Source organism: Nipponia nippon, unplaced genomic scaffold, assembly GCF_047370975.1.
Source record: "Nipponia nippon isolate SJK-2023a ecotype South Korea unplaced genomic scaffold, ASM4737097v1 scaffold_48, whole genome shotgun sequence".
NCBI lineage: Eukaryota > Metazoa > Chordata > Aves > Pelecaniformes > Threskiornithidae > Nipponia > Nipponia nippon.
Window position 1 is genome coordinate 483280 of NW_028262367.1, and position 16729 is coordinate 500008.

At 52.2% G+C, this 16729-nt stretch overlaps 1 pseudogene; it reads right to left on the bottom strand.

Moving 5' to 3' along the window:
- Positions 1-3060: 3060 nt before the first annotated feature.
- Positions 3061-3996, bottom strand: LOC148052428 (olfactory receptor 14J1-like; annotated as a pseudogene).
- Between the last annotated feature and the right edge of the window lie 12733 nt (positions 3997-16729).

The window sequence follows — 16729 nt, forward strand, 5'->3', positions numbered from 1 at the left end:
TCTTATTCATGCATATACATACCTGATGGGAGGGCATGAAGACCAGGGAGCCAAACTCTTCTTAGTAGTTCCCAGTGACAAGACAAGGGGCGATGGACACAGCCAAAAACCCATGAAATGCCATCTGAACCCAAGAAAGCACTTTTTGACTGTGAGGGTGGTCAACCACTGGAACAAGATGCCAAGAGAGGTTGTGGAGTCTCCATCCATGGAGATATTCCAAACTCAGCTAGACAAGGTACCGAGCAACCTGCTCTAGCTGACCCTGCCTCAGCTGGGGGGTTGAACTAGATGATCTCCAGAGGTCCCTTCTAATCTCAGCATTTCCATGATTCTGTGAGTATAAAGGAGAAAAGTAAGAGAGAAAGAAAGGAACAACACCTAGCCTTGACTGCAAATATGGTGGGATCCCATGGAGAGGATGGAAGCTGGAGCAGGGGAGAAGTGTGAGGAAGAAGGAGTGACAGAGGTGTTCTTTACTGACTCCTAACCCCCTCTTCACCATCCCCCCTACTCCTCGTGGTGTTGGGGTAGGTAGAAGAACTAGGAACAATAGAGTGATTTGAGCCTGAGGGAAAGTGTGAGGGGAATGGTCTTTAATATTTTTCTCATTGTTTCTCACAATCCAAATCTGTTTATAATTGGCAACAAATGAATTTGATCTTCCCCAAGTCAACGGGTCTTTGCCCGTGATGGTAATTTGTAACTGATCTCCTTTACTTTATCTTGACCCATGAGTTATTCCATCTTATTTTCTCCCTTTGTCCTGCTGAGGCAGGGGAGTGAGTGAGCAGCTGGGTGGGTGACTGGCTGCTGGCCAAGGTTAACCCACTACAGAAGCACCACATCAGGACTGCTGCATGCAGCATGGGGCTTCCCAGCAGAAGAAAGACCCTGACAGACTGGAGCAAGTCCTGCAGAGGCCAGAAGGGTGGCTGGGACCTGGAGCACATTATGGACAAGGAGAGGCTGAGAGAGAGGGGTTCCTTAGAAATCATTCAGAACAAAGCACAGGAGCAAGAACCCAGGCCAGTTGGTGGGATCTCAATCAATGGAGATATTCAGTATTTGTTGTGACAAGGCCATGAGCACCTGTTCAAGCTGGATCTGTCTGAGAACTGGCTTGGCTGAGAGACCAGCTGTGGCAAGAGCTATTGGGCTTGTGTGCAATAAGTGTCAGCAGGAAACTGCTTCCCTTTTTCTGAATACTGGTGGTGGAATTAGGTATCACTGAGCCCCAGAGGAGGATGGGGGTGACCATGCAGCAGAGGTCCCTTCTCAAGGATGGGATGTCCCAAGAGAGATGGAAATAGCCAGTGTGTGGGATGGATCTGGGACAGTTTTCCCAGGGCAGCTTCCGCGGGGTGTCCAGGGAACATGGCACAGACCTGGCCCCTCTCCTCTGCACCTTCGGTGCCATGCTTTCTTCACCATGATGCCTGACTCTGCACTGGCAGCACCCTGCTGGGTGCCCCCACCCTGCACACTCACACAGCTTAGTTCTACACTGCTGCTTTCCTCCCCTGGGCACTTCCCAACCCAGCCCAGCCCCTTCCCAGCTCTCCCCACCTCCCCTGCCCTCTCCGCAACCCAGCCCAGCAGAGCAGCCCAGTCTGGGCTGGCCCCACGGCAGTGCCCACCACAGGGTGCTGCAGAGCTCTGGGCACTCACCCCACAGCCCCAGCCCCTCTGAAGGGCATAGAAGCTGCTGGGGGGCAGAGAGGGGGTTCAGGCTCCCCACCAGCCCCAGGGGTTGTGCTGTCCCCAAAGGCATGAGGAAACAGAGGTTAAGCAGTCTCTGGCTCTCCTGAATTTATATTGTAGGTGATGCCCAAACCTGACTGAATTTGCCCCCTCCTCTGCTCCCACCAGCCCCACTGCCCAGGACAGCATGAGAGTCCTGGGGCTCCTCAGGCAGCTCCCGCATCTCTCCACTCTCCCTTCCCTCTGCCTCCTGGGTTCCCACTGACTCCCATCACACAGTGCTTGTTTTGCATACCTTAGTTTAATCATAGAATCATAGGATTGTTAAGGTTGGAAAGGACCCCAGAGATCATCGAGTCCAACCTCTTAACCTCATTGCCTGGTCCACCTCTAAGCCATGTCCCTAAGCACCACATCCACACGATTTTTGAATACTTCCAGGGACTGTGATTGTAGCACTTCCCTGGGCAGTCTGTTCCAATGCCCACCCACTCTCTCTGGGAAGACATTTTTCCTAATACCTAATCTAAATCTCCCCTGGCACAACTTGAGCCCATTTCCTCTTATCCTATGACTTGTTACTTGGGAGAAGAGACCGAGCCCCATCTCACTACAACCTCCTTTCAGGCAGTTGTAGAGAGCCATAAGGTCTCCCCTCAGCCTCCTCTTCTCCAAACTAAACAACCCCTACTCCCTCAGCTGCTCCTCGTAAGACTTGTGCTCTAGACACTTCAACAGCTTCACCAGCTTCATGTTTTGCTTTTCGGGGGGGTGTCAAATCTGAGGGCCTTTCACCTTCTGAGCCTCCATTCATTCCAAACCCAGGGCATGTGGTGAGTCCCCATCCTCTCCTCTCCTCACCCCTCCAAATTCATTTCCAGAGAGACTGGTATATGCCATCACTCCTGTCATACATGAAGAAACCTGGGGAGAGAATGGGAGCTCATGGGCCATCTCCCCTGCCATTGGATATTACGAGAGTTTTTAAAACCAGAGAATTTGGTCCAGTGGAACTCAGTGCCACCTTGAACTTAACTCCCAAAATACTGAGAACAAAAGGAGAACAGACTCTTTAAAAGACCAATTCCTTGGACATATTCTTTGCAGCACCTTTGGAGGAAGAGCCCAGCCTTCAGGCACTGGACCTGGAAGATTCTGTTTTATTGAAGAACTGCTATTGGCCATGCCACATCTGGCACAGTGTTGTGCAAGCGTCATATACGAGGGGATCAAGCCTCAAGACAAGTAGTATAAGCCTAGAAAATTACCTATAACCAGGATTACCACAAGAGAAAAAAGCAGACATGGCCTAAGAAAAAGTGAGAAATGGGAAATGCGCAGAGAAGGGAAGGCAGGTTATTCTCGATGAAACAGCGGCCATTGGGTCAGTTTCCATAGGGCATCCCTGAGCTCCTGGTTCCTCATGCTGTAGATGAGGGGGTTCACTACTGGAGGGACCACAGAGTACAGAACAGAAACCACGAGATCTAGAAATATGGAGGACACTGAGGGGGGCTTCAAGTAGGCAAACATTACAGCGCTGACAAACAGGGAGACCACGGCCAGGTGAGGGAGGCACGTGGAAAAGGCTTTCTCCTATCCATGTTTAGAGGGGATCCTCAGTACGGCCCTGAAGATCTGCACATAGGACACCACAAGGAAAACAAAACACCCAAAAAATAAACAGACAGTAAACACAAGAAGTCCAACCTCCCTGTGGTAGGAAAATGAGCAGGAGAGCTTGAGGATCTGGGGGATTTCACAGAAGAACTGGTCCAGGACATTGCCTTGGCAGAGGGGTAGCAAAAATGTATTAGCAGTGTGAAAGAGAGAGTTGAGAAAAGCACTGCCCCAGGCAGCTGCTGCCATGTGGACACAAGCTCTGCTGCCCAGGAGGGTCCCATAGTGCAGGGGTTTTCAGATGGCCACGTAGCGGTCGTAGGCCATGACAGTGAGAAGACAATACTCTGCTGAGATCAAGAAGAGAAAGAAAAAGACCTGTGCAGCACATCCCAAGTAGGAGATGGCCCTGGTGTCCCACAGGGAATTGGCCATGGCTTTGGGGAGAGTGGTGGAGATGGAGGCCAGGTCGAGGAGGGAGAGGTTGAGGAGGAAGAAGTACATGGGGGTGTGGAGGCAGTGGCAGCAGGCTATGGTGGTGATGATGAGGCCGTTGCCCAGGAGGGCAGCCAGGTAGATGGCCAGGAAGAGGCAGAAGTGCAAGAGCTGCAGCTCCCGCGTGTCTGTGAATGCCAGGAGGAGGAACTCATTCGTGGAGCTGCCTTTGGACATCTGCTGCTTCTGGGCATGGAAACTGCCAAAGGAGAAAAAAGAAAAAAATTCAGAGAAGCTTCTTTCAGCAAAATTTCATTCATTCATTGTGAAATACCTAAGGATGCTTTTCTTCCCTCGGGGCGGGGGGGTTGTTATGCAGCTCCGAGGCTTCAGCTCTGGTTTGTGCTGGCTGAGTGTGCTGTGCAGAGCCGTGCCCTCTCCCCAGGGGCTCCGGAAGGGTCAGCCCTGCTTTCCAGCAAGGACCCATGGAGGCAGCAACAGCCCAGGGTGTTTGGAGGGAGGCTTCCTGGGGAGGAGTTCCCTGTGCTGCACTAGAGCGGAGGGCAAAAAGCCCAGAAGGACGCTTTCTTCTGCAGAGGAAGGTGGGAGATGAGGCGCAGCAAACGTGTGTCGGTACACTGTGTTTTAGTATGCAGACACGCCCATCCCACTTGAGAAATGGTCTTGGAAGGGGTCACATTCCCCCATTGCCCCGTTGCTCTCAGTGCAAACCTCCGTCAGTGCTCCCATGCAGGAGGGCTGCTCTGTCCATCAGCCTGGTGCCCAGCTGCTCTGGGCTTGCACCGCTCTCAGCTGCAGGACGACTGCACCCAGAGGTTGCTCTGCAAAAGACACTGGAGTGTCCTGGGAGCAGAGGGGTCCTGTTCCAGGTGCAGAGTTCAAAACACCTCTCCTTTCCAGCACAGCTCTGCGGAGTATGAGGAAGAGGACAGGGCAAGGATGCTGATTGGCATGGGCAGATCGGGTGCTCTCAGACATCTCCTAGGTCCTACAGGAGAGCTCTGCCCTTCTGGAGGGATGCTGACAGACCCGCAGGACTCCCTGTCCAGCATAATCAGGTGTCTTAAGGTGCTGTCTGCTAAGGGAAGCAGTGCCTCATTGCCCAAGCACTGAGTGCAGTGTCTGGAGCCTGGAAAATGAAGAGAGGGCTTGGGCACCTTGGTCCCATGGAAACACCTCCAGGGCAGCGCCCTCCAGGTCAGGGCCAGAGCAGGCACTCCACACCCCCACCCCTTGCCCCACACCACCACCGTTACTGCCAGGGACCCCACGAGCAGGAAGAAGAGCAGCACAAGCAGGGGCAGGAACAAAGAAGAACTCTGTGACTCTCCTCCTAAGGGAAGCAAGGAGAGGAGAGGCGGCCGGGCACTCAGGAAAGCCTTCTCCTTACCCAGCAGAGCACAGCACCTCCCACTTAGCAAAAGCGCAGGGCAGTCGCTCTCAGCCCCTTTGCCCTGCAGAGGGAAGCGGCCACGTGTCAGGAGAGATGCCCCTCTGCTGTGCCAGAGCTCTGGCTGCAGAGGAGGCAACTCCTGCCCTGGACCACACAGCCTTGAGGGCAGAGGCTGTGCTGGGTGGGAGACGAGAGCAGGGGTCTTGCGCAGAGGAAGGTGTCTGCATTGGAGGGCATGACAGGGAGCTTCCCAAATTCTCCCTCCCATGCCATTTGGGGTTGGAGGTTCCTAGAGCTCTCTGCCCATGTCTCTGCTGCCTGGAGCTATCCCTGCCGGGAACTGTTTCTCTGCCCTCCAGTTTTTCCCTGTCAGGGATCACCGACCCCATCACCCACTCCTGTCTGCTCAGCTCTGACCTGAAGAAACCTCCCTGTTTCAAGCACTCTCTGGTGGTACTCCCCGCTTGCAGGCAGTAAGGAGCAGGTCAGAGAAACCCTGCTGAGGCCAGCAAAGGTGATGCTGGTGCTCTCTGGAGGTAGAGGAGTGGATGGAAGCAGTTGCCTTGGCTCCTACCAGACCTACTGATCTCTCAGGGTGGCAGCTCAGGACTCTCAGGCTCCCTCGCCAAACGCAGCAGCGCCTTTTCCCTTTGTCCTGAAACAGCAGGAAACTGGAAGCACAGCCTCAGGAAAGCTCTTTAGCTGTAAGGTATCCCCTGCCTTGCTCTTCCTCTGCAAGAGTGCCCTCTGAAATGCCCTGGGCAGCTCTGGCTGCACACCCTGCCTTCACCCCTTCCCCCTTGTCTAACATGAGCCCCTGGGCTGGGAGGCCTCCTGACAGACCCTGGAGGCTATGAACGCTTTCGGAGACCCTTCCCGCAACGGCAGCTGCATTGCCCTGCACCAAGAGACTTCCCGTGTCAAGGGCTGGAAAGGTTTCTTCCCTTGCAGCTCTCCTCTCTCCTCCCACTCCAGCCTGCCTTTAATCTCGCTCTGCCCTACTCCTTTGCCCAGAGCCCTGCTGCGCTTGGCAGAGGAGTTGCTCCTTGGCAGAGCTGTCTCTCTGCACTGCTGCCTGCTTCCCAGGAGCTCCCTCCACCCCAGGAGCCTGTCTCAGCCCCGGAGGAGGGCACCTGCCCAAGACGTCACTTTCTCTGCCCCCCACCCCACTCGGCGCTCCCTCCAGGTCTCCCTGGGGCTCTCCAGGAACCTGCTTGGGAAGAGACTGAAGGAATCACCGATGTTGCCTCTCTCACCTCTGCAGAGAGGTTTCTTTGCAGCAGTGGCCTTTCTCCTCTCCCAGACACAGTTAGGTCTGAGAATCCCCCTGCCTTGGCCCATCATGAGGCAGGACACCTGGACACTGCCAGGGAGGCATCTCCTTCAGCCATGCTGAGGGAAGGCAATCAGCTGAGTCAATGGAGGCATCTCATGCTGGATTTGTAGTGCTGGGGCTGGAAGGGACCTCAGCTCCCTCCCCTGCCTGCCACAAACCCCCAGGAGGTGGGATTCCCCTTGCTTCAGTCATGGCGTCTGTTACAAATACGCACCTGCACTCCTTTTCTATGGTCCCATGGTCAGAGATGGAGACCAGGAGTTGACACACAAGCCACTGGTGACATTTGAGGTGCCAGATGTAGTCCATGATAATGGAGCAGTACTGAGAGACTGGGAAACATCTGGGGGCATCATCCTGTATCCTGGTGAGGATGCCAGCTGAAATGACTGCAGATGCCCACATTTAGGACATCACCACCTGTCCCTACTCACGCTGTTCAGGGCTGCCCATAGAGGTGTTCAGCTGAGCACATGGAGTTCTGTGCCCGAGGGAGAGTGAAGTCGCTCTCTTTCTCCCCTCTTGACCTGTATTGACCAGATGTGCACTGTCTGTAACAAGAGTTGTTTCACACACCCCCACGGAGCCCAACCTAATGGAGGGCAGTTGCTCACTGAATGGCCAAATACAGGCCTGTAGGGCTCTGTGAGACGCCAAGGCTCTCCACCAAAACTGCCTGTGGCTGGTGGGGACAGCACAGGACCTGCAGGAAAGCCACGTCCCCTCAGAGTGGGTGCGTGACAGACACCCCAGGCAGCATCTCCGATTCCTTCGGTACTTGTGTGCAAGTGACTGATCCCCACCCCTGCAGTGAGGCCAGCTCTGCCCCATCTCTATCCGGTAGGTGCAAGGCACTGCATGAATTGGAAGCACGTTGCACTGGGGTCTCCACCTGCGGGCCTACGTTCTCAACATCTTCTGGTTCTCCTCTCCCCCATTCTTTACTCACCCTCTTGATGATACACTCTTCAAAGAGTCCAATGAATCTGGAGGTCAACAGGTTGGATGAGCCCTTGTGGGTGAGGATCGGAGGAGAGGCCAGTTTGGGCAACATCGTGGTGGGAAATGAAGAACCTGCAATCAAGGTGGACAAGCTCTTACTTAAGCAACTCAAGGATGTCTCCAGATCAGTGACCTGGGGCTCTTTCTGGGGGCTTTAATGACCCTGACTTTCATTGGAGGGGGAAGACAGCACTGTGAAAACAGACCAATAGGTTTCTGGAGGATGTTGGAGCAATTTCTTAGGAAAGCCACCAGCTGGACCAACATAGACGATGCTCACCTGGCTCAGGTCCTTGCAAACCATGAAGAGCTGGTGAGGGACGTGAAAACCAGTGTCATCCTTGGCTGTAGCGACCATGAAATAGCGGGGTGCAGCTCTTGAGCAGCCTGAGGAAGGAGAGGAGCAGAGTGCAGGTGTCAGACCTCAGAGGGGAAGACTTTGGCCTGTTCAGGGGGCTTTTAGTGGGGAATCCCATGGGCAGCAGTGAGGGGCAGCACAACTCAGTACAGCTGGTCTTTAAAGCCAGAATTGCTCACAAAGAGCAGTGGTGAGTCCATAGCTGACGAGACCAGCTTGGGTGAAGAGGAAACTCCTGAGGAAGCTCCATAGTTAGTAGAAGCAGAGAGGAGAGGCAGATGCAGAGGCTCACTTGAGAGGGAGGAATTTAGAAATAGACTTTAGGAAACCCACAGCTTCCCTAGAGATGACCCTTGCCGGGGAGTCCAAGGATAAAACTAAACTAAAACTGAACCAAATATTCTTCCTCATAGGTGGAGAAAGGGCGATGGGGCCATCATGCAGTCCCCCATACCTACGGAATGGGGAACGTTCCCAGCCCTTAGCAAATCTCTTCCCTCTCTCTCTCATGACCTGCATAGTGTTTGTGCTTGAGAAAACCCTCATCATCATGCACGTGGAGGCAAACCAGCATCTGCACACCCCCATGGGCTTCTTCTTGGGCCATTTGTCTTCCCTGGAGATCTTCTACAGACCCACCACCCTGCCCCAGCTGATGGCCAGCTGCATGACTGGGGACAGCACCACCTCTGCTCATCACGGTGTTGGTATTGTTTCCTGCACCTTTTGCATGTACTGAGTGTTTACTACCCGTGACCACATCCTACGATCTGTACTGGGCTGTGTGCCACGCCCTGCTCTCTACAAGACTCATGAACCGGCAGGTCTGTCTCCAGAGGGCAGCTGCCCCTTTGCTAGGGGCATTTCTGGTGAGTGGTGAGTACATAGCTGACAAGACCAGCTTGGGTGAAGAGGGAGTTCATGAGGAAGCTCCATAGGTAGTAGAAGCAGAGAGGAGGTGGATGCAGAGACTCACTTCAGATGGAGGAATTTAGAAATAGCCATGGCTTTAGGAAACCCACAGCTTCCCTAGAGATGGCCCTTGCAAGGGAGTCCAAGGTACCCGAACTGCTTCAGTACAGTTCCTGCTTCAGTAACAGTTACAGAAGAAACACAGATAACGTGGGGCCACTCCTGAATTCAGTGAGAGCAGATGCAGAGGTCTGACATACTCCGCGTCCTCTTTGTCTCAGTCTTTCCCAGCAAGGTCTTCAAGGCCTTTGTACCTCCAGGCAGCACCCAAGGACAACCCTCATCATCATCTCTGAAAGGTCAAGGAGATCAGGGAACTCCCTGAAGACTGACAAATGGCAAATGATGCAAGCATCTATGAAAAAGTCCCAGCAGATGAGCTGGGGCACTAAAGGCTGCTTAGGCTCACTTTGGTTGAGGAGTGTGTCCCTTGGCATGTCCTCTTGCATCCCACGTTTGGGCAGTGCTTTCTGCATGGTGGAATAAGTTGGCGGGTGAAGAAGTGATTGGCTGGTTGGGCTTGGAGGGACATGGTGAACTGCAAACTAAGCAAATAGAAAAGTAAAAGAAATATGAACAAAGGAAGCAAAAGATATGTCTTGTTGTACTTTGTGGATATTAAAATTCCTTAGGCCCTTCTCCTCCCTCTTGATTTCTTTCAAAATATTTGTCCTGTGGTGGGGCAGGAGGCCTGGTTTGGTTTGGTTTGGGTTTCTTTTCTCTTTTTTTTTTAATGAAGAACAATTTGGGGAATTAGGGTGGATTGAGTTCCAGGAGCACAGATGCCTGGTGTCCCCCTCCTCCATCTGCAGTTTCCGTTGGAGGGTCCCCGTCTCCCACGGCCCCTTGCGGTCACTCCCAGTCCCGGGTGAGGGTATCAGGCCCACCAGGACCTCCTGAAGTGGCACTGGAGGCTTCTGGTCAGGAACCGAGCTCAGCCTGCAAAGATGAGGACGTGGGCTCTACATTTACATAGGACGGGCACATTTTCATCCGCTGAAATGTTTGAATACTTTTAATAGAGAGTGAATATTTATCCAGTGTTGCCATCATGGAACTTTCCAGGATGTGCACTGCTCTCAGGAGCAGAAACCTGCATCTTCCCAGCACTTGCTCTGTCCAGTATGGAGTCTATGGCATCTCACTGATCTTTTAGGTAGTTCCACATGTCCTGATTCAACTGACCATTTCTCAAGTCATCTTCTCAGCAGACTCTCTGCACATAGGCCTTTTCCAGTCTCCATCCAGTTTTCCTCCTCCCGGTACTCTCCATTCACTCAGAGCCCCTCCCCAAGCGCTGTTGGAGCTTCAGGCAGTTTAAAGCTTGCTGCTCCCATCACCTGGCTGTCAACTCCCTCATTGCCTTTCTCTCTGTCCTTCCCTATGAATCTCCCTGAAGATTTCCCACTCAAAAGTAGAGTAGTGGAATTTAGCAGAGGCAACTTGGACTTACTAGACAGCTGAGGAATGCATTTTATTCTCTACTGAACTACTTTTCCCCTTTTTTTACTTATTTTTGGTTTTGTTCTTGTTAATGAAGAGAAATGCTGGGTCTGTGTGCAGCCACTTCCCCAAGGAAAGCAGATGGGAATCGATGTGGAGACATTCAGCTCCAACCTGAGTGGGAAAAGCTTCGATGTTAACAGGAGTGATGCCTCAGGTGACTGGTGAGAGGAATGGCAGATGGGCAAGAGGGATTGAAGAGTGTCTCTGGAGTGTCTGACAGAAAGGGTCTTGCTTGTCCTACGTATTCCTATTTCATCATGAGACAGCCTGGATCAATACGAGGTGGAGATTGTTGAGATTTTTTATTCTGTAAGCAGGAACATAAAGTAAACTGGAAAAAACTGGATTAAAATCTGCAAGATTCTGAGGGTGTCAGTGGGCCCCCGAGGGCCGTCACCGATGAAGCCATGAAGGGAAGCACGGGTGGAGGTACCCATCCCTGGGGGCTGCCTTTAACTGGCGAGAGGTCAGCACCGGTTACAGGTGACCAAGGCAACATGCAGGTGGCTCTGCTGCCCCGTGAGCCCTTGATGTGTTTCATCAAGAAGGACGAGCAAGCTCTGATCCCTGGGCCCTGGGAAGGGAGATCCTTTTCCTCATGCGTTGCTCAGGGCTCTTCATGGAGCAGTGTGATGTGGGGGTGTGTGATGACGAGTGCAGGATGACCCTAGGACTGCCTGAGCTCTGCGGGGGGATGAGGAGGCCCCAAGTCCGTGGGGCTGTAAGGACATGGTGTCCCCTCGTGGCTCTTGGTGGCAGTGACAATATTGAGAGGTGAGAGGAGAGAGATCTTGGCTGTGTTGGGGAGGTCCCAGCCCCACCACAGGCTCTCCCATGCTGTCCCATACCTGCAGTAGTTCTCCTGCAGACTTTGGCCACTTCCCTGCTTCCCCACCTCACTTTCCAAATGTCTTTCTGTGCTCCCTGCCTTTTCCTTCTGTTGTGGTTTAGCCCCAGTTTGCAACCAAGCGCCACAAAGCTGCTTGCTCACCCTTTCCCCTGCCCCGGTGGGATGTGGGAGAGAATCTGAAGAGCAAAAGGAAGAAAACTCATGGGTTGAGAAAAGAGCAGTTTAATAATTGAAATAAAATCACCTAAAATAATAATAATAGTAGTAATAATCATATCATCATCATCAACAACAACAATAATAACAGTAATAATAATGATAATGATAATAAATTGTAATGAAAAGGAAAACAACAAAAGAGAGGGAGAGGAAGAAAACCTAGGAAAAACAAGTGATGCAACCGCTTACCACCTGCCGACCAACGCCCAGCTGGTCTCCGATCACTACCCCCCAGCCAGCTCCCCCCAGCTTATACACTAAGCATGATGTCCTATGGCATGGAATAGCCCTTTGGCCGGTTTGGATCAGCCCCCTTGGCTCTGCCCCCTCCCAGCTTCTTGTGCACCTGGCAGAGCATGGGAAGCTGAAAAGTCCTTGACTGGTGTAAGCACCACGTTGGAACAACTAAAATATCAGGGTGTTATCAACATTAGTCTCAGACCAAAGCCAAAACACAGCACTCTACCAGCTACCAGGAAGAAAATTAACTCTATCCCAGCCGAAACCAGACGTGCAGTCGGAAGGGGTTCTGCAAGCAGGAGTGACATTGCCCTCGAGAAGAAGGCCTTCTTTCACCTTTCACAAGGCACAGAGCACATCTAGGGAACATGAATGCACTCGGTGGCACACACACTTCCAAGCTTCATCTCTCTGAACTTCCTTCACAATGTAACACAAAGCAACTAACAAAGAAACCAGTGTTCTTCCTTGTAGGGGTCCTACAAGGAGAGAGGGAACAAAAACACCTAAAAGCTTCTGTGGAGAAAGGGCAATGAGAAAATCAGACATCATTGATGGAGCTTCCCTTCCTGCAAATGGGGAATGTCCCCAGCTCTTAGACAAATCTCTTCCTCCTCTCTCTCTCTCAGGACCTGCCCCAGGATTGTGGTTGGGAACACCCTCATCCTTATGCTGGGGGTGCAACACTTGAACACTTGCTACAGCTCCTCCACCACGCCCCAGCTGCTGGCCAACTCCCTGACTGAGGACAGCACCATCTCTGCTCTCAGCAGGGTTAGTACTATTTGCTGCACCTTTTGCAGGTACTGAATTTTTCCTGCTGGTGGCCACTTCCTATGATCAGTACTGGGCTGTATGCCACCCACTTCTCTCTTCACAAGACTCATGAACTGGCAGGTCTGTCTCAAGTAGGCAGCTACACCTTTACTAGGGCGATTTGTGTCATCTACAGTAATCCCTTCATTCTTGTCCCAGACACACTTCTGTGTCCCCAGTGGCATGGACCACCTCTTCTGCGATTTCACTGGAGCTCTCTTGCAGTGACACTGACTTCATTCTCTCTGCTTTCATAACCTGCTTTTTAGAGCCAGTCCTCCCCTTCTTGTTCACGCTGGTATCCTGGGTGTGCATCAGAGCTTCCGCCCTGGGGTGGCTCTCCCATCTCCCAGCGTGGGCAGGCAGAAGGCCTCCTCCATCTGCTCTTCCCCCCTATCTAGTGTCACTGTTTTCTGCAGCACCTTCATTCTTGTCTGCGTGTGCCCAGAACAACCCTCCTGAGATACAGTTTGACAAAGCCCTTTTTCTACACCATCCTCAGGTGCCCTCATCTACAGCCTGAGGACCAGAAAGCTTGGGGGCAGGGGAGCACTGGCAAAAATGCTCAGGAAAGCTGTGAGCAGCACAGAGAGCCCATGGAAGTTTTGTGCCTGCAAGAAGAAATCACTTCTGGGTCTCTTCTGAACAGACTCTGAAGAGCTGGACAGGAGTGGGCTGCCTGCAAGGCACTCTTCTGGAAGTGTGGGATAGAGAGAAGGTTTTTGGTGTGGGAAGGAGTCAAGAGGTGTTGGTGGAGCTGGCCAGTGTCAACACGAGAACTCTCTCAAACATCTCGGAAATGCCAGAGCCATCAGGGAGGTTCCAAGGTCCTTGGAAAAAGAAAATATCGAACCCACCTTCAGGAAGGGCAAGAAGGAGGTCTGGGAGAATCACAGGCTGGTCAGCTTCACCTCAGTCCCTGGGAAGGTGATGGGGCAAGTCCTCCTGCAGCCATCTCCAGGTACTTGAAGGCAAAGAAAAACATTGCTGAACCTATATGGGCGGGGAAATTAGGTGATGTTGTGTCCCTGGACTTAAACAAGGCCTCAGACGTGGTCTCCCATGATCTTCTTATAGCCAGATTGGTCGCACCTGGACTGAAGAAGTAGATGATGATGCGAGTGGTGGTTATGCTGGATGAACAGGCCCACATGACATCAGTGGTACAGAGTCCTCCTGGCAGCCCATCACTTTTGGCATTCCTCTGTGACCAGCACTTGGGCCAACACCGCTGAACATCTTTATTATCTCCCTGTATGGTGGGATGGAGCGCACCTTCAGCTCCTTTATAGAAGATGGCAAGCTGAGGGGAGCCTTTGAGATATCTCCCGTCTTGAGCAGGAGAGTCAGACAAGACAATGTTCAGGTCTCTTCCAACATGAGTTATTCAGTCATTCAAAGAGACTTTCCCTTGCAGAGCTCATTGAAGACAGAATAGGCAGAGGAAGGAGAAAAGACAGAGGGGCAGAATTAGAGAGACAAGATATCCCAATATAAATATGGTTCTTCTGAGCAATGTTTCTCCATTTGAACTATCAATGCAGGACCCGGCACTTAGCCTTGTTGAACCTCATACAGTTGGCCCCAGCCCATCAATCCAGCCTGTCCAGGTCCCTCTGCAAGGCCTTTCTACCGTCCAGGAGATCGACACTTCCACCCAACTTGGTGTCATCTGAAAACTTACTGAGGGTGCACTCGATCCCCTCATCCAGATCATTAGTGAAGATATTGAACAGACCGGCCCCAGTACTGAGCCCTGGGGAACACCACTCATGACCGGACGCCAACTGGATTTGACTCCATTCACCACCACTCTCTGGGCTCAGCCGTCCAGCCAGTTTTTAACCCAGCGTAGAGTGCACCCATCCAAGTCGTGTGCAGCCAGCTTCTCCAGGAGAATGCTGTGGGAGACTGTGTCAAAGCCCTTACTAAAGTCCAAGTAAACAACATGCACAGCCTCCCCCTCATCCACTAAGCGGGTCACCTTGTCATAGAAGGAGACCAGGTTAGTGAAACAGGATCTCCCCTTCATAAACCCATGCTGGCTGGGTCTGATCCCTCGGTTGTCCCGCACTTGCTGCATCATGGCACTCAAGATGATCTGCTCCATGACCTTCCCCGGCACCGAGGTCAGGCTGACAGGCCTGTAGTTCCCTGGATCCTCCTTCCAACCCTTCTTGTAGAGGGGCGCCACGTTTGCTAGTTTCCAGTCATCCGGGACCTCCCCGGTTGACCAGGACTGCTGCTAAATAATGGAGAGTAGCTTCTTGAAGATGAAAGTTTTGGGGAGGTCAGGGGTAGCTGGGACTGAGAGGTGGGAGATTTGGGGGAGGGAAGAGGGGCTTGACCAAAAGAAATGAAAGATTTTGAAGAGGTAAGATGAGTTCAGGTAGTTTTGATGCCTCTGCAAAACGGACTGTAAAAACATTCATGTTAGGCCTTTACCCTATTTCTAACCAGCAACCTTAAGTCCTAACCCTGCCCCTAAATGCTACCCCTCACCCTGCAAGGAATCCACTGCTCTAATCCCTCATCTCAAAGTTTACCTCTAAACCAAAGTCCAAACACAGAACCCCTTACCCCTACTCTTACCCTATTGACCACCCCAATCCCTTGCCCATACCTCTAGCATTAAAATGTTGGCCTTAACCCTAGCCCTCAGCCCAGGCCCAAACAAAACCCTCATCCACAAAGGTAGCCCCTACCCTAAACACCAACCAGACACGCTCAGCAGAACACCAAACCTACCCTATAAACATTTGCCTAATCCCTAACCATGAAAGGTGAGCTGCTGTCCCTAAACCCTAACCTAAAGAGACACAAATTTTAGGCCCTGGTAATTACTGGGGATTTTGAAGACCATGGACCTCTGCTAGAAGGCCTTGTTTAGAGGGAAGGTGGAAGGTGATCCCTGACCTGACATGGGGGGATGCTCTCCTGGACTTGTTTTTCACAAGAACACAAGGCAGGACTGGTGGAAGATGTGGAGGGTGTGAGTGAGTGGTAGGGTAGAAACGCCAGAGAGAAGTCAGCAAGAGGAAGGATCACCTCCACCAACTCTTTGGCAGTGGTCTTCCTAATGCAGCCCAGGATGCCACTGTCTGCCTTTGCTGCAAAGGTGCAAAGCCAGGAGGAGAGAAGAGAAAGCTTTGGGGAGACCTAATAACAGCCTTCCCACATCTTCTTGGGTATCAGCAAGAAAATGGAGCCAGGCTCTTCACTGTTGTGCATGATGGGAGGATGAGGGCCACTGGGCATCAGATGAAACAAGGGAGGAATATCCTTCTCCCCATCAAGACACTCAAGCACTGAAGCAGATTGCCCAGAGAGCTTGTGCCATCTCCATCCTTGGAGCTTTTCAAGCCCCAAAAGAATAAGGTCCTGAGCAACCTGCTCTGAGCCCATCGCTGACCCTGCTGAGAGCAGGAGGTTGGCCTAGAGATCTCTTGAGGTCCCTTCCAGCATGAATGATTCTGTGCTTCCATCCACAACAGATCTTTCCTTTAAGATGGGAGGGAAAGCACTCGGGTTCCCAGTGACCATTGAAGTCAGAGAGAAAGAGGCTTGGTCAGATGATCTGTGGCTTTCTTGTCCCACTCCAGGCATTGTTGCCCAGATGCGGGGCTGCTTGGCAGGTACCCCTCCAAGACCCTCATTACTTCCTTTGCTTCAACTTTTCTTTCCTTTTTCCCTCTTTTCCCACTCACAATTTCTTCCCCTTCACCATCCCAGTACCCTCCCATGTAAACAGCACATCTCTGTATTCCCTTTCCTCCCTGGCCCTGCTTTGGCTTCCTATGTACCCTCGTTTGGTGATTCTGAGCTTGTCATCAGGGGAATTCTGACCTTGATCAGGAATTCCATTAAACCAGTACCTCCTTCTATTAGCTGTAGTGTCCTGCAATTCCTCATGCTGTTATCTTGTCAGAGGCACCACTAAGCTGGTGGGCCATCTGTACGTACACATGAACAGCTGTGCCAACAGAGCTTCACTCCAGAGGCACCTTGAGAAACTCTGGGATCTGGCAACAGAAACCTCAGGAAGTTTTACAAGGAGAAGTTGCACGTGCTTTTTTTGGGGTAGAATAAGCCCAAACATGAGGGCTGGCTGGGACTTGAACAGCTCCGGAGTGACCCTGAGAAGAAGGGCGTGGGCACTAAGAGGAACGCCATAGGAGCCAGTGGTACCTGCTCACCATGAAGAAAGCCAGCTGCATAGAGGGCTGCCTTGGTTGGAGCATGGCCACCCAGAGAAGG